This window comes from Triturus cristatus, chromosome 5_2, assembly GCF_964204655.1.
Source record: "Triturus cristatus chromosome 5_2, aTriCri1.1, whole genome shotgun sequence".
Taxonomy (NCBI): domain Eukaryota; kingdom Metazoa; phylum Chordata; class Amphibia; order Caudata; family Salamandridae; genus Triturus; species Triturus cristatus.
Genome location: NC_140588.1, coordinates 1128889328 through 1128912982, shown reverse-complemented (window position 1 = coordinate 1128912982; position 23655 = coordinate 1128889328).

Here is a 23655-nt window from a genome sequence, read left to right as displayed (position 1 = left end):
ATGGGCAGTAAAGATTTCCCGTTTAAAGCGGTTTTAGTCCTTCATTCCTGTTATCCATATTAGTAAACTCATAAGCAAGCTTCACTAACCCGCGTATTTATGTGGTGCGCATTAGTTTTACACAAAACAACTTTAGTAACGTGTTAGTGAGTTAAAGGAGCGGATTGCTTTCGAGCAAGTCTCTTTTCTACGAGGCCTTTCTCCATCGCTAGCTCTGATGGCACCTAGGGAAACCTAGCAAACCTATACATTTTTGAAAATTAGACACCCAGGGGAATCCAGGATGGGGTAACTTGACTGTCTCTCACCAGGTTCTTTTACCCAGAATACCTTGAAAACCTAAACATTTGTAAAAAAAAACACATATTCCTCAAATTCTGTGGTGGAGAGTTCTGGAATCTGCATGGATCCACAATATTCCACCTACCCCGCATTCCCCAAAGTCTTCCAAGAAAAATAGTACCTCACTTGTGTGGCTAGGCCTAGTGCCCGTGACAAGAAATGGACCAAAACGCAACATGGAGACACCACATTTTCACAGTAAATACGGACCATTTTTTTGCAATGTGCCTTGCTTGAGATTTTGAACCCTAGCTCTGCCGGCACCAAGGGAAACCTAGCAAACCTATAAAAAGAAAAAAAAAATTTCACCCAGGGGAATCCATGATGCGGTGACTTGACTGGCTCTCACCAGGTTCTGTTGCCCAAAATCCCTTGCACACCTCAAAATTTGTCAAAAAAACAAATTTTCCTCACTTTTCTGTGGTGGAAAGTTCTGGAATCTGCATGGATCCACCATAATCTACCCACCCCGCATTACCCAATCTCTTCCGAGAAAAATGGTACCTCACTCGCGTGGGTGAAGTTCCCGCAACAGGCAAGGGCCCCAAACCTTTTGAGGCGACATCAATATATCCTATCACAAAACAACCTGGTTTTGCAAGGGGGTTCCATGAGTTTTTGGCCCCGGACTCAGCGGCCATCTATAGAAACCTATGAAACCCATACATTTTTTAAAACTAGACACGCGGGGTAGTCCAGAGAGGTATGACTTGCATGGGTCCCCCAACATTTTCCTACCCATTATTATTCCCAACACATTATTACACCATTTGCAAAAAACACATTCATGCAGGGAAAAGAAACTCATTTACATTGTACAAAAAACAGTCTCTACACAAACAGCAGAACCACCAGTAACAAAACCGCAACCTGGAACAGTCTAAAGAGCAAAAGCCTTGAACTAGAACAAAAAGGGAGAAATAAAGCATTCCAATTGAAATTCACAAGAAATAAAAAACATTATAACACGCTATGTCACTACGCAAATGGTCAATCTGCCAGATGGGCCTTCAAATAGGGCTGAGAAAAATGGGGCTGATCTTGTCCATGGGATCGGGTGAGGTTGTCTGCCAGGCCGATCTGTCCCCCAGGTGGGGCAGAAAACAGCAGACAGAAATGTGCCCCCCTTGCAAAAAACAAATATCCCTGGTGCCTAGTAGGGCTTTCTGCCTCCCTCTCCCGCCTAGGGCAGAAAGGCCAGAAAAAGGGGCAGATCTGTCCCTAGGAGGGCAGAAAAAACATTACCAAATTTTACCCCCTTGGAAGCAACCATGTCGCATCCATTACACACAAAACAAAATCCCTGGTGCCTAGTGGAGTTTTATGGCCAAACAAATGGGCAGATCCACCCCCGGGGGGGCAGAAAAAACATACACAATGCATCAGCCTCCTGGAAGCGACCCTTGCCCAAGGGGTTGCTTCCATTTAATTTAAAATAAACTCCCTGGTGTCTAGTGGGGTTTCATGGCAAAAAACGGGCTGTTCTGCCCCCAGGGGGGCAGAATAAATATACAAAAAATATCTGCCCCCTGGAAGCGACCCTTGCCCAAGGGGCCACTTCCATTTGATTTTTTTTTTAAATCAACCCTGGTGTCTAGTGGGGTTTTCTGCCCCCAAAATAGGGCCGATCTACCTTCAGGGGGGGCATAATACACATATAAACAATATTTGCCCCCTGAAAGTGACCCTTGCCCAAGGGGTCGCTTCCGTTTTACTTTTTTTAAACTCCCTGGCTCTAGTGGGCTGTTCTGAAAGGACAAAAAACCCAGCCGATCTGTCCACACAGGGGTATAAGAGTCTAAAAAATAATGTGCCCATTCAGGAAGCGACCCTTCCCCAAGAGGTTGCTTCCATTTTAATTTTAAAAAATGTCCCTGGTGTCTAGTGAGGATTTCTGCCCCCCTGGAAGCAGAAAGCCCCAAAAACGGCCGATCTGCCGGGGGGGGGGGGGGGGGGGGCAGAATACACATCTAAAAAATATTTGGCCCCTGAAAGCAACCCTTGCTCAAGGGGTTGCTTAAATTTTAATTGTTTTTTAAACTCCCTGGTTCTAGTGGGCTTTTTTGCCCCCACCACTGCCACTGTCCCTTTCAGCTGTGCCCATGGCGTCATCACCACTGCCACTGTCCCTTTCAGCTGTGCCCATGGCGTCATCACCACTGCAGCTGTCCCTTTCAGCTGTGCCCATGGCATCATCATGGCTGCTGCTGTCCCTTTTATCCGTGCCCATGGCGTCATCACCACTGTAGCTGACCCTTTTATCCAGTATAATGCAGGACCCCAGGCAGGCTGCAACAACTCTTTCACACGTCTGAGTACCGCGCCGGCCAGTACCTTAATTATCTCCTGACGCCAATGCCTGGGTCAGGATACAAGTGTGTGTATGCGTTAGAGATCAGTGGGTGGGGCCCTGTGATGTGCTACAACTGTCAGAGCAAGAAAGCATCTATTTAGCTAGAAACCATTTTAAAGGCACACACATAACACAAGGCTGCACCCTAATGGCATGCACACTCTTTTATGTACTGTAAAGTAATTTTTAGCTTCAGCTGTTACCAGCAAGTAATAATTTCACTTAAACCCGTTGTTGTCAGGTCTTTTTCCCCTCTTTTGCCACACCTTTTGTTTGGGCTATTTGGGGTAGTTCATCCTTAGGCCCCCATTACTTTTTTGTCCACACTAGGTAGCCATGGCAAATTTAGGTCCTCTTTTCCCAGCATCCCGCAGATTTTAAAGGTACCCAGGGTTTGTAGATTCCCCTTGAGGGGACCGAGAAATTATGTAAGATACAACTAAATTTTAGCTTTTGGGGGGAAATTGGAAAAAAGTGCTGCAGAAGAAAGCATCTTTTTTTTCTCTGAAAAAGGTATCAACAAAGGGTTTGTGGTGCTAAACTCACCATCTTCCCAGCTTTCAGGAAAAAGGCAGCCTTTGGTAAGAAAACCAACATTTTCTACACAGTTTTGGCCTTTTACTGGGACATAGCCTATCTTTTCCTATTTTTTGTGCTTTCAACCTCCTTCCAGTTAGTAGTAAAAACGGTGTGAAACCAATAATGGACCCCAGAAAGCGAAACATTTCTGAAAAATGCAAAAACATCTGAATTCATAAAGGGGTCATTTGTGTAGATCCTTCAAGGTTTTCCTACAGAAAGTAGCAGGTGAAATAAACCAATATTGAAATTGAGTTGAAAAAAACAGCCATTTGCCATTTGCAGTAACTTCTTCTAACTATGGCAGATTTTTAAAAGCAATAGACTGTCACGTCCGCTGGAGGATTCTGGTTTTGAGGATATATAGGGCTGGTAGGTTCACGAGGATAACTGAGCTGCACCTTGCTGTGGTTTCTCATTGTGTATAGGGTATACTGCAATTAATTTGGTAAAATATAAAGAGTGAAAAATAGGTATCAAGGAAGCCTATGTATTTCTGAAATGGAAACAAGATATGGAGTTTAGAAGCAGTGGTTATTTGCACATCTGTGCATTTGTGGTTTCCAATACTAGCATGTGAATTAGAAGGCATTTCTCAAAATTACTTTTTTCTTATACACCTCTTACATTTGGAAGGCAGAAATGCGTAGTAAAACAATTGATAGTAATCCCTGTTCTACTATTCTTTGTTTCCCTAAGTCTCCTAATACAAATGGCACCTCATTCGTAGGGGAAGGCCTAGTGCCCGTGACAGGAAGCGGCCCAAAACGCAACGTGGACACTTCACATTTTTCCATTGAAAACTGACCTTTTTTTGCAATGTGCCTAGATGGATTTTGGGTCCTAGCTCAGCCGGCTCCTGGAGAAACCTAGCAAACCTGTACAGTTTTAAAAGTTACACACCCAGGAGAATCCAGTATGGGGTAACCTGTTACCCAGAATCCCTTGCAAACCTCAACATTAAAAAAAAAGACCATTTTCCTCACATTTCTGTGAAGGAAAGGAATCTGTGGGGATCCATCCAGTATTCCCTCAAGTCTTCCGATAAAAATGTTACATCATTAGCGTGGGTAGGTCTAGTGCTCGCAACAGGAAATGGCCCAAAATGTACTGTGTAGACATCAAAATTATCCATCACAAAACAACCTTTTTTTGCAGTGTCACCTGTGTTTTTGTGTGTTTGTTTCATTTGTGTTTTTAATCCTAGGCTAAGCAGCCATCAAGGGAAACCTACCAAACCTGGACATTTGAGGAAGTACACACATGGGGGAGTCTAGGGAGGTGTGGCTTGCGTCAATCCTGTAACATATTCTTACAGAGAATCCCCTGCAAACCTCATATTCAGCTAACCAAATCACATTTTTCTCTCATTTCTGTGTGGGAAAATTGTGGGCTCACCGGGCTGACACAAATTTCCTACCACTCAGTATTCCTCCAAGGCCTCACAATAAAAGTGGAATTTCACTTGTGTGGGTAGGACTAGGGCCCGCAACAGGAAAGGGCCCAAAACTTATTTTGCATACTTGAAGTTATCAAAAACATTTTTTCAAGAGGCGGTACCTGCAATTCTGGCTCGGCAGCCATTTAGGGGAACCCACCAAATCCAGACATTTCTGAAAACTAGACACCAGGGGAATGCCAGGGATGTGTGGCTTGCATGGATCTCCCAACATTTTCTTACCTAGAATCCTCTGCAAGACTCAAATTTAGATTGAATAAAAATATTTCCCTCATATTTCTCTGTGGGATCACCATGCTGGCACAAATATTCTACCCCGCAGTGTTCCTCTTGGTCTTCCGAGTAAAAATATACCATACTTATGTGGGTGCCAAAAGCAGAGCCAGCCTAAAATAAAATTGCGCTCATCAACTCGCTGTGATATCCCCTCAATCTTTACACATTTTTGGCCCACCCCTGTCACAGACACTTGGCTCACCCACACAAGTGAGATATCACTTTTGTTGGAAGACTGCTTGATTTTAATGAGGTGACACCAATGGCTGGATCTCCACTCTGATAATTAGACTAGGAAGTGGATGGAGAGAAGAATGTGTCTTCATGGTAACAAGCCTATGAATGACTCTAATGGACCAGTTTAGACGTGTTTGAGGAAAAGTGCCGATAGTCAATGGCCTAAAGACTTTAACTTCATGTTCCCTGTATCTGCACATCTTCAAAATTTTAGAAAATGTAATTAAACATACAGGGCTGATTCACAGAACTAACTCAAGACAAAATCCTAAACTTACTACCATTTTCGTATTCACAGAAGGCACTTACTCATTTTGGTATTCACAGAAGACACTTACTCACTTCGGTATTCACAGGAGTTAGGAGTCCTAACTTTAGGACTCCTAAATGCCTTCTGTGAATACCGAAAGTCTTAAAATCAGGATTTTTCTCAGTTTAGGAGTCCTAAAGTTAGGACTCCTAACTTTACTACTACTAAACTGAGAAAAATCCAAATTTTAAGGCTTTCGGTATTCACAGAAGGCATTTAGGAGTCCTAAAGTTAGGAGTCCTAACTATACTACTACTAAACTGAGAAAAATCCAAATTTTAAGGCTTTCGGTATTCACAGAAGGCATTTAGGGGCCCGATTCACAGAACTAACTTAAGACAAAATCCTAAACTTACTACCATTTTGGTACATTCACAGAAAGCACTTACTCATTTCGGTATTTACAGAAGTTTAGGACTCCTAAATGCTTTCTGTGAATACCGAAAGTCTTAAAGTTAGGATATTTCTCAGTTTAGGAGTAGTAAAGTTAGGACTCCTAACTTTAGGACTCCTAAATGCCTTCTGTGAATACGGAAAGTCTTAAAGTTAGGATTTTTCTCAGTTTAGGAGTAGTACAGTTAGGACTCCTAACTTTAGGACTCCTAAACTGAGAAAAATCATAACTTTAAGACTTTTGGTATTCACAGAAGGCATTTAGGAGTCCTAAGGTTAGGACTCATAACTTCTGTGAATACCGAAATGAGTAAGTGCCTTCTGTGAATACCAAAATGGTAGTAAGTTTAGGATTTTGTCTTAAGTTAGTTCTGTGAATCGGGCCTAAAGTTAGGAGTCCTAACTTTAGTAGTACTAAATTGAGAAAAATCCAAATTTTAAGACTTTCGGTATTCACAGAAGGCATTTAGGAGTCCTAAAGTTAGGACTCCGAACTTCTGTGAATACCGAAATGAGTAAGTGTCTTCTGTGAATACCAAAATGAGTAAGTGCCTTCTGTGAATACTAAAATGGTAGTAAGTTTAGGATTTTGTCTTAACCCCTTCAGTGCCCATGACGAGATAGTCTCGTCATGGAGCGCGGTTGCGCTGTGCTTATGACGAGACTATCTCGTCATAAACCCCGCCCGCTAATGAAACGCCCGGCACAGGGCGTGGAAAGGGCGGGGCACTCAAGGGGTTAAGTTAGTTCTGTGAATCGGGCCCATAGTTTTAAGTAACGTATAACAATACTTTATACTTAAATCCTCTGATGCTGTTGTCAAAACTGCAATTTTAGGCAAAGAAAATATTTCCATCTAGAAGCTATCATTCAAAACATGCTGTTCATGCACAAATGCTGCTTTCCAGATCTTTCCTTGACTGGAGCAATTGGAGACAACCACAATGTGGCATCAACAGGTTCAAATGTTGTCTTGAGCACTTGTGCTTTTGCTATTGTGAATCCTGGAGAGTGCGCTGATGCAGCCCAAACAGAATGAGCATTCTTAGTTCAATAAATAAGGCTCCATCTGTACTACCCGTGCGAGCATCAAGTCTGTACTGTCTTCTGTTCCCGTGATCCATGGGTACTTACAGACCAGCTCCATCTGTACTACCTGTGTGAGCATCAAGTCTGTACTGCCTTCTGTTCCAGTGACATGTGGGTACTGACAGACAACTCCATCCGTACTCCCTGTGCGAGCATCAGGTCTGCACTGTCTTCTGTTCCAATGACCTGTGGATACTGGCAGACCGGCTCTTGCTACTCCCCAAGCTAAGCGTAGAGCCGGGTGCCCCAATCTTCCATGACAGCAGAAACCCAGGTTCTATCTTTAGCCCATCTGCACCTCTTGGTTTGGTTTCACTCTGGGTAGTGTTCTGTAAGAATCTCAAATGTGCACTACTGGGATGTGTTCTCTTCAGAAGTGCAGGATCACTAGTAGATGTCCTGGTGTGCTCCCACACCAGTAGGCTAAAGATCGAGTTGTGTGTTAATGTTACCAAAACCCCAAGATGGCAATACAGGGTCCTATTAGAATGATCAGGGGATTAAGTGGATTCTGTGGCTGCAGCGCTTACCATAGAATTAGTATTTTACTGCATTTGCACATAATTTGCAACTTTATTTGCAAAGTTTGCAGATTTTAACTGGAAATATTATCTCTATCTGAAATGGATGAAAATGAAGGTGATAGTGAATATGCTTCATAACTTGCACTTTTTGATGGATAAGTTAGATAGGTTTGCCATATTATTTTAGCTTCCATCCTGTGTTATTCTAGAAGCCCTGATACTGTTAAAGCCCTGCAGAGTAGTTTGGGGGCTGCAAATATGACAAGGCAGCCCTGAAAATGTTTAGATATTTTCTGGCTCCTATGAAACATGGGATTTATGGATCACTGTATTTTGAGCAATAAAAAAATAAAAACACCAACACGTGTAGGGGCAGATTTATCAAAATGTCACACAATGCAGCACACCAAGATGCCTTGCTGTGCTGCGTTGCGTGACAGGGCAGGAATGTGCAATATTAAACATTGTATGGTGGATTCCTGTTATCTCCTAGCGCTGGAGCACTTGTGGCTGCTCAGCTCCAATGCAGACACCCGTGCACCAGGGCACATGCCAAACAGCTCCCCACTGAAAAAGCACTGGATCCTGTAAAAATGGATCAGGAGCTTGCCAAGAGAAGGACACAGAAGGGTAAAGGATTGCCATCCTCACAGTGAAGATCAGTCTCCTGAGGGAGATGCTCTTAGCTTATGTGAACTGTCCCAGAGGAGTTTGGGCCTGATCAGGCAGAGTTCTTGTTTGCACGGGCCCTTCCAGGGCAGATCTGAGTTTGGAGCAGCAGTCCTGCCCCTCTCTTGAGCCCCTCAGAAATCAAGCTGCTGCTGAGGAAGCAGAGAATATCAGTGGGTCCCATAGGATCTATTGGGAGGATGGACTTCTATACTCTGAGGGTAGAGACCCCAAGCCTGGTGCCACCAGGAGGTTGGTAATACCCAAGAAGTTTAGAGGTTTCCTACTCTCCCTAGCACATGATATTCGTCTGGCAGGATGCTTAGGGCAAAGCAAGACTTGGGATAGTGTTATGTTTCATATAGGTACCCCAATATAGGCACTGGTAGTCACATAACCTTTCACCTATTTCGCCCCTACCATTACACTTCATAATGATTCTTTGGACTGACCTTTTACCTAGTTACAATACAGGATGTAGGGTTTTCCCTGAAAACTAGCCTCATCCATTATGCATGAGGATTCTTGGAAACTCAGCAGGACTACCATCCCCTGCATAATATCTATGTATAGGGTCATTCTTTCCGTCATCCTACGTCCGACATGACACAGAAAGGTAGAATCCCTGAGGATACCACTTTGGGTATATAAACACCATATCTTACTGGGGTAGTCAGAGGAAAAACATTACTTCCATGCTGACACACTGACGTGAGACGCTGAGGTTCCTGCATGCCAATATTCCAGCTCGCAGTGGTCTAACATCCCTTGCGTGGTGTCCAACTCGACACAAAGATGGGGTTCCATAGTCTCTCACTTCAGGTAATGGGGGTTGAGGTTAATCTCGAGGGATTCTTGGCTTTACACCGACATACATGCTAGGTACACTTTGATACATCTAGTTAGGGTCGCATCATAGGACTACATATCTTTTACTGTCATGTATTTTATATACTTGCCTGTACTCATTGTTTTAGAACTATGGTAGAAATCGACCATCCTTTTACGCTGTTGGTGCTTATAATCATTTGTATCTGTTACTGTCTAATGTTTGTTTCAGCACACCTACTTTACACTAGAATGACGCTGGTTCAATAAATGTTGATTGGAAAATGTCCCCACCGATTATTCTGTGTACATCTCTGAGACGAAGTGAGCACGAGTGACTGAGTGTAAAGTAACACACTGTTTCCACGATCTTGAGGGATTATTAGGGTGGTCATGTTTGATAGTTGCCAGGAACTATTCTCTCCTTGGTAAGAGGAGTTACTCGTGGCACTGTGAGCGAGCTGGTATACCGGCTAACATACCCGGTGGGGGTGCCTAGAATCAGTCTGGACACCAATCCTACAGTGTATGTTCTCTAAAAGCACAGATCTGATATAGGTTTATAGGAACTACACAACATGGTGCCACCAACGTTGGTTTGGTACTTATTTAACAGTCAAATCTAAGTAGTTCAGTCGTGCTTTTCTCAGAGACCCCGACTCACATTTCGGCAGAGACGTCTGGAGGGGAAAGGGACTCTCCACCACTGCCGAGGAGGCATTTCTTACGTCTTGTATTGTATTGTATTGTATTGTATTGTATATTGCTTTTATATAGCGCGACTGTCACCCAACGGGTATCCTGGCGCTTGGAGACAAGATGATAAAACACAATACGTGTTCAGTCAGCTAGACCGAAGAAGGTGCTATCTGTTCTTGGCGAAAAGCCAGGTCTTGAGGCCCTTTCTGAAGCCCAACAAGGATCCGGCCAACCTCAATTCTCGAGGGATCTTATTCCAGAGGCATGCGGCTGCCGTGCTGAAGGCCCTGCCACCCATTCTCGCTAGTTTAGTTTTGGCGACGGAGACTAGTCCTTGATTGGATGAACGAAGAAGTCTTTTAGGTTCATACCAAGAGAAACGCTCTCGCAAGGGTAACGGCCCTGTATTGTGTAAAGCTTTATAGACCAGAACCAGAGATTTAAAGCTGATTCTGTCTTTTATGGGCAGCCAATGTAAATCCTTTAAGGCCTGCTGCGCCGAAGAGTCACGTTGTCGGTTCAGTGCCAGTTTGGCTGCCGAAGATTGGATTCGTTGCAGCCCCTGTACAATATATTGGGGAGCACCCAAATACAAGGAGTTACAATAATCCAATCTACTTAGAATTACACTCTGGACCACCAAAGGCCTTGCCTCACTGGGTAGGAGTGGAAGAATTTGACGGAGGGCTCTTAGCAGAGACACGCAGGTACTAATCATTTTGTTGGCCTGGGTTTGCATCTGGAGGTTCTCATCCATCATAACCCCTAGATTGCGAACTTTTTTAGCTGCTGCTATGGGGGGATCCCCCGGACGGAGCCTGAACTCTCCCTGGAGAGGGTTGGATATTCTGGCAGCATGACAGAACAGCAACTCCGTTTTCTCAGCATTCAGCTGTAGGGAGTTCGCTTTCAGCCAATCTGCCACCTGCCCCATGCATTCTTGAAAAGAACTCATGGGGACCGCGTCATCTCCTTCAAAAGAGAAGAGCAGTTGAATATCGTCCGCATAATTGACCACTTCGATCCCGAAGGATTTAATGAGGGGGATCAGTGGGCCCAGATATACATTAAAAAGGATCGGACTGACTGCCGAGCCCTGAGGTACACCGAAAGGAACCGGGGACCAAGGAGAGATGAAGGGTGTCATCATAACTGCCTGTTGCCGGTCCGCTAAGTAGGAACGTATCCATTCTAGGGCACGTCCCTGGACCCCTAAACTTTCCAGTCTTGACAACAGTATAGTGTGACTAACCGTGTCAAATGCGGCCGACATGTCTAGTAGTACCAATACTGAAGACTTTCCATTGTCGGCTCGCATACGAAGTTTGTCCAATACTGTTGTCAATGCAGTCTCTGTTCCATGCCCCGGCCGAAATCCAAACTGGTCCCTGTCCAGCAGCAGGTTCTCTTCCAGATAGTTCGACAGGGACTTGCTGACCACTTTTTCCAGAATTTTAACTGGAAACGGCAATAGAGATATGGGGCGAAAGCTGACAGGCTGCGTGGGGTCCAGGGAGGGCTTTTTCAACAGGGGAGTGACTATTGCCCGTTTCCAGCAGTCTGGTACTATTCCCTCGTTCAAAGATTGGCAACATATTTGTCGCAGACCAGGGAATATTTTAGGGCCAAACTCCTTCCAGATCTTGTGGGGAAGGGGGTCAAGAGGCGAGCCAGATGAGATTTGCCGAGCTATAGTGCTAAAACTTTCCTCTGTGGGCGGTGAGAAGTGGCTCAGAAAAACATCCTTACTGACAGCCTCACTGATGGGAGGCATATCCCGTATACTGCAATCAAGGCCTCCAACAATTCTCGTGACCTTGTCAGTGAAAAAGGTGGCGACCTCATTACACAGGTTTTGCGAAGGCTTGATACTGTTGGCCATGCAGCCAGGGTTGCCAAGGTCTCTTACAATATTGAAGAGGGCCTTAGAGCCATTGGATGCCTGTAGGATAGAACTTGCATAAAATTGGGACTTTGCTTCCTTAATCGCCTGCTTATATTTAACTTGAATTGATTTTAAGGCGATTTCATCAGATTTTATGTAGGCCCTGCGCCATCTCCTCTCGGACTGCCGGCGGGCTGCACGTAGCACTCTCAGCTCCTTATTAAACCAGGGGGCCGAGGGTGTGTTTCTAATCTTAAGCTTTTTTCTAGGGATATGTTCTTCCAGGACATTATTGATGGAGTTACTATATCTCGTGTAACTTGCCTCGACTGTCTCCCCAGGTTTGAGGTTCATCTGACAGGAAAGTAGGGGGGCTGGGCTAAGTTTAGACAGTTTCGCCCAGTCTCTCCCCCACCGATAGGTGGTTGGATTACTGCCCGTCCGCTTATTTCTCGGTAGAGTTATCCTGAACTGGATCAAGAAGTGATCAGTCCAGTTCAGCGGGTCAATACTAAGTACCTCTGTATCGGATAGCTTGGCAAAAACTAAGTCCAGCGTATTTCCTCCCTTGTGAGTCGGCTTATGAATAAGCTGCTGCAGACCGCAGTTCTCACAAGTTTGGTTCAGAGCCTTCAGGTGGTTCCCTAAGTTCCCTGTGTCCCACAGATTGAAATCTCCAAGGAGAAGCAGTCTGGAGTGTGAAAGAGCCAGAGTGGTAATGGTATCCAACAGGGTCTGATGGTGACAGTCCAGGCCCGGAGGCCTATAACAGACCATGCCTGACAGTATTTTCCCCTTGGGCTCCTGTAAAGAGAAACCCAAGATTTCATACCCTGCTATATCATTTATCGCCAAAGGGACACAGTCCCATTTGTCTTTGAAGATTATCCCTACCCCTCCTCCTCTCCCCGACAAGCGTGGTTTCTGAAGGATTTTATAGCCTGCTGGGCATGAAAATCCCAACCCCACCAAGGAGTCCGGGGTGATCCAGGTTTCCGTAATGAATAGTAGGTCCAGGTCTCGGTCCTCCAGCAGGTCATAGACTTCCTGGTGATGTTTTATCAATGATCTGCTGTTGACCAACCCGCAGGTCAGAGCCTGCGGTGGAACCCCCACCTTTCCATTACCAATATTAAGCAGGGCCTCCCTTGAATAGTAGAGTCGAGCTGAGTTTAAACTGGCAGCGTTTATGGCGCTTGGCGCGGCCGGGGCGCGGACGGGCGCGGACGGGCGCAGACGGGCTTGCCTCTGGCGCACCTCCGGCGCGCCATCGGCGCGCCCGCTACGCGCGCGCGCTGCGCGCTTGCATTTCCCGTTAATATAGCCCCCAACCACTAGAGCGCGAACAAAGATGGCGCCTGTTGATTGGCCTGAGCAGTGGAGTCTCGCTAAAAGCGAGTGAGGTAGTTATTTTTTCATGTGCGGGTAAGCGGACTGTGCAAAACTACAATTCAAATATTAACAAGTAAAGTCTCCCAACACTCAACAATTTAAAAGCATTTATTAGCAGCAAGTTTCAGAGTAAAAAAGCGCAATGCTTGGCTTCAGACCCTCGCAATCTGCCCCGAGTTAGAGATAGCGTTCAGCAGCAATGTCTGATCGTGTCAGCTGAAGGTCTCAGATCGTAGGCTGGCGCGCTTGCATTTCCCGTTAATATAGCCCCCAACCACTAGAGCGCGAACAAAGATGGCGCCTGTTGATTGGCCTGAGCAGTGGAGTCTCGCTAAAAGCGAGTGAGGTAGTTATTTTTTAATGTGCGGGTAAGCGGACTGTGCAAAACTACAATTCAAATATTAACAAGTAAAGTCTCCCAACACTCAACAATTTAAAAGCATTTATTAGCAGCAAGTTTCAGAGTAAAAAAGCGCAATGCTTGGCTTCAGACCCTCGCAGTCTGCCCCGAGTTAGAGATAGCGTTCAGCAGCAATGTCTGATCGTGTCAGCTGAAGGTCTCAGATCGTAGGCTGGCGCGCTTGCATTTCCCGTTAATATAGCCCCCAACCACTAGAGCGCGAACAAAGATGGCGCCTGTTGATTGGCCTGAGCAGTGGAGTCTCGCTAAAAGCGAGTGAGGTAGTTATTTTTTAATGTGCGGGTAAGCGGACTGTGCAAAACTACAATTCAAATATTAACAAGTAAAGTCTCCCAACACTCAACAATTTAAAAGCATTTATTAGCAGCAAGTTTCAGAGTAAAAAAGTGCAATGCTTGGCTTCAGACCCTCGCAGTCTGCCCCGAGTTAGAGATAGCGTTCAGCAGCAATGTCTGATCGTGTCAGCTGAAGGTCTCAGATCGTAGGCTGGCGCGCTTGCATTTCCCGTTAATATAGCCCCCAACCACTAGAGCGCGAACAAAGATGGCGCCTGTTGATTGGCCTGAGCAGTGGAGTCTCGCTAAAAGCGAGTGAGGTAGTTATTTTTTAATGTGCGGGTAAGCGGACTGTGCAAAACTACAATTCAAATATTAACAAGTAAAGTCTCCCAACACTCAACAATTTAAAAGCATTTATTAGCAGCAAGTTTCAGAGTAAAAAAGCGCAATGCTTGGCTTCAGACCCTCGCAGTCTGCCCCGAGTTAGAGATAGCGTTCAGCAGCAATGTCTGATCGTGTCAGCTGAAGGTCTCAGATCGTCTTGGCTGTAGGTTTATCAGGCTTGAAAGAGAAACACTTCCTATAGTGCATAAAACCTTTATCTCAGTTCCCTTGAAACTTTCTCAACATTGACTGAAGAAGGTGACGCTGCCCCAGCACTACATGCGGGAGCAGGAGTTGGGGAAGAACTAGAAGGGGAAATCAACATTTCAGAAAATGTTAGAACTGCCCTTACTTTAAATCTAGCAGACTATTGGAGTCACAGCTAGGGGTGGGACAGTCACATTCGTGATTCAGGCTCACGAATCATGTGGAACACAGGTATTCTATTCATGGATTAAATTCCATCCAGCAGATGCGCAATCAAAGACATTTCATTCTTACATTGAAGATGAAACACCAGATGAACACTGTACGTATAAGGAAATTGAAGTCCTGCCACCTACCAGGAGCATACAAACTGGTTTAAAGGCACCTTGCCCCACACAAATGACAAAGTAAGACTAGGTCCGCTCGGAAGAGATAGAGCCGATTGGCCTGCCCTAGCAGCTTACACACCGCATTCAGACATTGACTCAATGCCAGTAGCAGATTTACGTCCACTTCATAACGCAATAATAAAACTTTGCAGAAACCTGACAAGTTTGTGATGAGAACACTCACATTTCAGCCAACTCCAACAGGGCAAATTCAGGTATCTACAACTAAAATTATACTACAAATGCTACACACAGTTATCGGTAAAATGCCCACTAAAAGTGAATAAATGCCATTCTGGATAGCTCAAAAAACATCACAGCTAGAGGCAGTATTTCCAAACACAAGTCCTCAAGAAAAACACAGAATGCTAACAATCTGCTTCCCAATGGGGATATCTCCCAAATGGAGGATTGTAGCACTTGGGGTACAGTTTTCGCTGCCATATATGCCAGGACTCATGGCATCTCATCAGTAGCAGTAATACCAGATGTGTTGAACTTGGCCCTTCTTGCAGGGTCATCCCTTAACGTTTTGCTTTCCTCCTGTATTTTTTCTGACCTGTTGTTGGCTGTTTTATGACTCTGGGCTCTTTACCGCTGCTGATCATTGCTAAAGTGCATATGCTCTCACTATTGTTAAATTGATGTATTGATTAGTGACTCCATGATTGGGTTATTTGATTTACTTGTCAGACCCTAGTACAGTGCACCATGTGTGCCCAGGGCTTGTAAATCAAATGCTGCTGGTGGGCTTTCAGCACTGGTTATGCCACCCACAGAAGCAGTTGGTAAAGTGTGTCTCAGGCCTACCATGGCAGAGCCTGTGTGCAGTCTAGAACTGCCATGTCGACTTGGTAAGTGCACCCACTTGCCAGTCCCTAAACCTTCCCTTTTATTCGTATCAGACACCCCTAAGGTAGGCCCAAGGGCAGGGTGCATTGTAAGTAATAGGTAGGACATGCCCTTGTGTGTGTGGGATGTCCTAATAGTGAATTGCAGCCATTTTGGGTTTTCACTATTGCAAGGCTGCCTGTTTCCCATAGGCCAGAATGGGCAGTTTGATTATAACACATTATAATCCTAATTGACCCAGGGAACATGGTAGAAATTTGAGTTTAGTATGCCTGAACTCAGAATGATAAAATACATCTTTTAGTGAAGTTGGTTTTAACATTCTGTGTTTGAAAATACCACTTTCAGAAAGTAGGTATTTTCTTGCCTAACTGTTCATGCCTGCCTCTGCTAGGTTGTGTATTGTGTGACTGGAGTTTGAGTGACAGGGGCTGGGGCTGGGGGATTCCAGGAGATACGATGAGTTGGCACAGGGCTGAATAGAGAGATCTGCTTGTAGATTGGTGGGAGGAGTTGCACCTGGGACCTGAATAGGGGTGTGCCTTCCTTCCACATTGCTGGCTCCACCTCCTGTGGTGCGTCTGATGTCCCTGGCCTACACTGTCAAAGGAAAGAAGGAGTCATGTAAACAGAGTGCTCCAAGACTGACCAGAACTGGTTTGGACTCTCTGCCTTCAGAGAACAAAGGGAACATGAGTATAAAAGAGGGCACCCAGACCCCAGAACTTTAGATCACTTCTGGAACATCAAGACAAACCTCTGCCAAGGAGAAGAACCAAAGGAAGCTGTAGGAGTTGTACTGGCCCCCTGCCAGTGTGCTGTGTTTCTGGGTTGTTGGCCTACAGTGGTGTCTTCAGTGCCAAGGAGAGGAGAAGGAACTTTTAAAGGACTTTCATCATCTTCCAGAATATTACTCCATGGGCTTGAACTTCTGCTAGTCTCCTGCTGAAGTCTCAGGGACAAAAGACTTCACCACCAGCTCCCTTCTGAGTTTCCTTGCTGGGAATTCTATCTGCAGAAGCCTGCGTGTTGCTGGGAGCTGGAAGCGAGACGCAACAATAAGAAGCGCGTCGCTGCTGCAGCTGTTGTCGTTGCATCGCTGGAGAAGCGTGCCGCTGCCGCATCTTCACAGATGCAAAAACAACAGTTAATGGACAGAATGCTGAACAGAGTGTACATTCACCCCAGTACAGAGATCTGGGCCTAAATCCATCGTTTTTTTGCTCATCATGCCGCTCCAGTTTGAACCCAGCCATATGCAAATCAGTCTTGACCCTGTGCCTCATGGGAACATTCCAGCCCGAACTGCCAAGCCAGGTCCTCCCTGGACTGGAAACAAACCTCGGAACGGTTTCGGGGTTTCACCCCTCTTCAGCCAGGATAGCTTGATTCCAGTTGCATGGAGAGCACGGGACCCACGTCTGGGCATACCCTTCCCACGCGGGGTGACAAATGCAAAAACAACAGTTGATGGACAGAATGCTGAACAATGTCATACATTCACCCCAGTACAGAGATCTGGGCCTAAATCCATCTTTTTTTGCTCACCATGCCGTTCCAGTTCGAACCCAGCCATATGCAAATCAGTCTTGACCCTGTGCCTCATGGGACCAGTCCAGCCCGAACTGCCAAGCCAGGTCCTCCCTGGACTGGAAACAAGCATCCTTGGACCGGTTTTGGGGTTTCACCCCTCTTCAGCCAGGATAGCTTGATTCCAGTGGCATGGAGAGCACGGGACCCACGTCTGGGCATACCCTTCCCACTCAGGGTTACAAATGCAAAAACAACAATTGATGGACAGAATGCTGAGCAATGTCATACATTCACCCCAGTAGCCTAAATCCATTGTTTTTCTGCTCATCATGCCGCTCCAGTTTGAAACAAGCCATATGCAAATCAGTCTTGACCCTGTGCCTCATGGGAAGAGTCCAGCCCGAACTGCCAAGCCAGGTCCTCCCTGGACTGGAAACAAGCATCCTAGGACCGGTTTCAAGGTTTCACCCCTCTTCAGCGAGGATAGCTTGATTCCAGTGGCATGGAGAGCACGGGACCCACGTCTGGGCATACCCTTTCCACTCGGGGTGACAAATGCAAAAACAACAGTTGATGGACAGAATGCTGAACAATGTCATACATTCACCCCAATACAGAGATCTGGGACTAAATCCATCGTTTTTTTTATCACCATGCCGTTCCACTTTGAACCCAGCCATATGCAAATCAGTCTTGATCCTGTGCCTCATGGGAACAGTCCTGCCCGAACTGCCAAGCCAAGTCTTCCCTGGACGGGAAACAAGCATCCTAGGACCGGTTTCGGGGTTTCACCCCTCGTCAGCCAGGATAGCTTGATTCCAGTGGCATGGAGAGCATGCGACCCACGTCTGGGCATACCCCTCCCACTCGGTGTGACAAATGCAAAAATAGCAGTTGATGGACAGAATGCAGAACAATGTCATACGTTCACCCCAGTACAGAGATCTGGGCCTAAATCCATAGTTTGTTTGCTCGTCATGCCGCTCCAGTTTGAACCAAGCCATATGCAAATCAGTCTTGACCCTGTGCCTCATGGAAACAGTCCAGCCCGAACTACCAAGCCAGGTACTCCCTGGACTGGAAACAAGCATCCTAGGACCGGTTTTGGGGTTTCACCCCTCTTCAGCGAGGATAGCTTGATTCCCGTGGCATGGAGAGCACGAGACCCACGTCTGGGCATACCCTTCCCACTCGGGGTGACAAATGCAAAAACAACAGTTGATGGACAGAATGCTGAACAATGTCATACATTCACCCCAGTACAGAGATCTGGGCCTAAATCCATCGTTTTTTTGCTCGTCCATCATCCCCTTTGGTATCGCTTTGTTCGCCCTAAGTTGGCAGGGTATGCCCAGACGTGGGTCCCTTGCTCACTTTGCCACTGGATTCAAGATAGCCTGGCTGATGAGGGTTTCCGACCTCTTTCCAATATACTTAAAACATACATACGCGCAGGAGTGTGAGATAGCCTTGCTCCGGTCTTATATCACAACCATGTTGGCTGGGATGCTGAGTCACCTCACCATACAATCCCAGTAAAAACTAATCCAACTCCACAGAGACAGTACCCAAAAAAACAATAATCGAAAAAACAGGTCAGGGAGATCTTAGATCAACTTGAATGCCAGGGTGTAAAAGAGACTTGCACCTCTCCAGTGAATAATCATTTGTTTCCCGGAATAAAAACAGATAATTGACACCGTCTAGTTTTGAACTAAAGACATCTGAACACATGCACAAAAACATTTGCAGTACAGAACGCACGCAGCGCCGCATTAATGAAGGACATTCTGCGGAAAAAATACAAAACAACACTTGACATCTCAAATGGATTTTTCTGCCAAAATATAGCGCATGAAAGCAGATTTTTAACCGTATTTTCCATGCTTGGTTCTCAGCGTCAATTTTGTCGACTCCCCTATAAGAATAGCCCTGGGATGTTCTCCGCTGGGTAACAGAGTTACTTCAGAATTTGGAAGAAGAGACATTGTCCTATGTAGATGATATTTATCTGACGGATGATGATTTAAAGGATCACTTGGCCAGGGTGAGCAACATCAATTTGGGGTTCGCCGCTGAAGGCTAAAAATGTAATTTAAAAAAATCTAAAATAGCTCACCTCAATGTCCTACTTTTGGGGTATGAGCTATCAAGTGAAGTGAAAAGCCTTGAAGCTAACTTTTTAGAAAAGTGTGCCCTGCTCCAATCTTCAAAAGCACTGAAAAACGTACAATCCATATTGGGATTTTTTCATTTTGGCAGAACATACATTTTGGATTATGCAGAAAAAGTAAAACCTTTCTACGACCTAATAAGACCTGATTTTTCAGTTAGGCATTGGACACAGGAACACACAGATATCCTTTGTCCCCTGCAAACTGACATGATAGCTTCAAAACACTTGCAGACACGTGTAAATGTCAGCAATCTGGTGATCCGTGTTATATATACAGTACCCATAGCAAACAAATCACACTTGTACACAAACGCTGAAATGCATTTCGCTTCTACAGTACATTTCCATCAGCAGAACAGACTGCTGTGGTAAGAGAAAGTGCACTGGCTCAGGTAAAAAATATGATTGTCGTAACTCCCGTACCAGTCTTAGGAGGCTGCTACAAAGGCAAGCATTTCAAATGCTAAAGCCTTACACCTAAGATGGATATAATGGGCTAATTTTCTCACTGCAACGGATGTAGAATACAAATGCGACCCAAGTCTAAAGACACAAACATTCCTGCAATATGAAATAATGCCTCTAGATCAGTATGAATACATTATTTACACTGACAGATCTGCTCCGCTGGCCATGGTAAGTAAACAACAATACAGCGCCGCATGTGCAATTGCAAAAGGTCGTATGCAGGATGGTAAGTTCCATCCCAGCAATACGAAGACACAGTCTCTATGAGACTCCACTGCTCAGCTGGCAGAACTAAAAGCCCTGTTACTGGCTCTAATAAATACTGATCGAGAGTTCCCTACACTGATTGTGTGCAATTAATTTTACTGTGTCCAGTCACACAACTGATATTTTCACTATTGGGGTCAAAATGGGTTTAAAGACTCGAAAGGTGGCACAATCAAGAATAAAATGCTATGAGAACAGGTAGCTGAGTTTAAAAACGAATTACCAAGAGCTCACATGATACACACACTGAGTCATCAACGTGATGGCCTTCATGTTGAAGGGAATTCATTGGCCGATGAAGCTGCAAAAGGGGCAGTACGTACTGCTGCCGTAGCTGCAATCACTTCTTCAAAAACGAGAATAGATGGACAGATAATGGTAGCTGTCAGTGCTTCACGTAAAACCAGCCCAGCCTTAACGAAAGGCTTTTCACTCAAGTATTCCTACAAGTTAGATGCAAACAACATTCAATATGCTCTGATTCCAGGAGTGGGGGACAGAGTAATACCAAACATGATCGCATATTGGATTTAATACTAGCTGCACACAAGGGTCTTGGTTCTGCACACACAGGGATTACCGCAATGGTTTCATTATTGAAACAGCGCTATTGGTGGCCTGGTTTGATTAAACAGACAAAGAAATTTGTCTTAAAATGCGACATCTGCCAGCAGATGAAGGGTTTAACCGTGGCATGTCCAGCACAGACACCATCACTGTGTGTGTCTATGTGGATCACTGCGGCCCCCTACAATCAGATGGGGCTTACAAGTATATCTTGGTGGCAGTGGATTCATGCTCTATATTCCTATGGGTATGGCCTTAGTGCTCGTCTGATGCTCGAACTGTTATAAAAGATTTGTGAGTCTTTATAGGTACATACGCAGTTGGCACATTATGTTCTGTGGCCCTCCGATTAGCTCTAGGGCTTAAAGGGAAGCCATGGAATGTTTGATTGCAGCACTGCGGTAGTCCGCTCCATACCATCCTAAGGGAAATTCAGTCATGGAGACGAAAAACTGAGACTTAAAGCAATCTTTAACAGATAGAGTATTAGATTCAGGTGGTATTTGGGTCAATCACTTATATGGGGTACACAGAGCCCTCAACAACATGCCAAGAAGTTCTGTAGAGGGGGTCACTCCTTACGAGGTCCTATTTGTGATGATAATATGGGTACCTGATCTTAATTATGAAGGCACAGTAGCGGAAGAAAAACCATTTTACATCAATCAACGTTTGGCTGTTTTACAGGATCTAAATGGATCCCTAAAGTCAAGGATATGGTCAGAGAAATGATCGTGGCCAAGAAATAATTTGGTCCATAATGCAGAAGGCCTTTACCTGTCCTGGCGAAGTACTTCTTCTGCACCTTTCCAGCAAAAAAGAAAATAGATTTGTCTCCCCTGATCTGATTAAACCACACTATGTGGCCGATACTGAATAGGCGATCTCGTGGGCTCCAGGGTAGCAGACGATCTACTCTCACTACCATACAGGAGGATCAACCAGAAAGTCTCATAACATTCAAAGAGTCATCAATACACATTTACTGACTTTCCAACAATCAAATGGAATTCATTCCTCTGGAAACAGAACTTCAAACTACAAGTGAAAGACAAATATCAATTTGGCCTACCACAGAAGTCTACATCAATATTCCTCAACAAGAGACACGTACCAGTTCAACAAAACCTGCTGAGCTACCAAAGATAGATCGAACTGCATCTGGCTACTTCATCGATTTTGGTACCTGCTCCCTTGATCCCAGTGAATCTAAGACAACCCCAGCTCCAGTTTCCCGTAAGCAACAAATTCATGAATTCTACACTTTTCTGAAAAAGACTTACTTACTATCACCTTGGCTTAAGCTCTGGATCATAACTGGAATATTGTTTTTTTTCTGTTCTGGATTGGCCTAGTAACTGTGTTTTGGTTACTCATAAACAGAAAATATCTCCAAGAACGCTCTGCAGTATCCAATGTGAACTTGGTCCTAAAACCTCATACATCATGTCACCGTGAACAAAGAGACCTGTTTTCTGTGAACATTACAGCTATTCTAATTCCTACAGAAAAATATGCTGACTAACACCAAACAGATATATTCTGCATCCTTTATTTCCCAACTTTCTGAACAGGATTTCGACTTATGGAAGGACGCTATAGACACAAAATCAGTCTGGGGTTTTAAGGAATGGCAGGTTCAGGGAACAGAAGCACTATTTCAAGCGTGTCTCGTTCTGCAACAGATAATATTTCTGAATGAAACTGTGCAACAGACTTTCTGTCTTGGACTAGCCAAGAACAATGATTTGAACACACCTCGCATTCCCACACCTTCACACATCAATTTTAATCACATGGAGGGGATAGAGTAGGTGACATATTGCAGTACAATACTTCAGTCCCCAATTGGAAGGGATGGTTAGTTTGGCCCACAGACACCAACAGATGTCAATCAAGATTCAAGGGTACCACCGAAGGGTTTTGTATCCATAGGCCGGTCCAACGGTATTACCAAAGAGAACATCCGGGGGCAGTGACATCATACAATGTTGCTAAATTGTGCCTAGATTGGCTAAAAACCTCAACACTGTCCCAGGTGGAACAGCACTTATCCATACTCTCAGATGAGGTGAATCTAAAGGATTTTTTATTAGGTCCCCGAAAGCCACGTCAGAAATGTTTCTATGATGCTATCTATAAGGAAATCTGGAAAATCTTTCAACATGGAGCTGTGGAGAGACTGCATAAAATAAATAGAATTACCCTAGAAAAGGTGTTAGCTGTAGTTGACAATGGTATGACTACATTAAAATCCAGCATTTATTCACTGGGCAACATTGCATCTTCTGCTATTGATAAACTAGAACAAGACTTGTCTATACTACAACACGGACAATTTCAACTACGTTCTATTATATCATTAAACTGGTTGTGCTAATCAATGTTTTGCTGGTTATGTGCCTTGGTGATTTATCAACAGCACGTCCGTATTTCCTGCATACAATCTAACTAAGAAGCAGATAACGATGGCACAAAGGGCAGCAAAATGTACAATGCTCTGCATTGAAAAGTTGGACAAATTACCTTTTACTGTGGCAGAGTCTCCGTCCACAGAGTGGTTAATCCATAGCCATAAAACAGTACCGGTCACAGCCTTCCAGTTTCAGCACTGCCTTGAACAACAACAGGCAGGCAGATATGAAGTGATGGATTGGGAATTCATCAATGAATCATGGGAATTATCCTACATATTTTGATGTATGAATGGGGACATGGAAGTGTTTCTTAGTGGTATCAAATGCGAATATTCCTTAAGTGTATTTCTCATTTGCCAGGATATCATGCTTCACGGAGCCTGTAATGGTTTAGTTGCTAACATATCCTGTCACTTGAAAGGGTCCCCAGCTAATGTGATCAATCTAGTGTTCAGGTTGCTTTCAAATGGGAGTTACTTGAGGCTGAATGATCAAGGTTGTATCGGGATGCTCCCAGGTATAACATATCTTGTCCCTGTAAGTTCCAGGGTTACTTGCTGTATACAAGTATTGTTTCCACCGACCCATATAGTCACGGAGGCACCGTTATCGCCTTCGTTGAATGTTTCCTTTATACGGTTTGATACCCTGAGCCGAATGA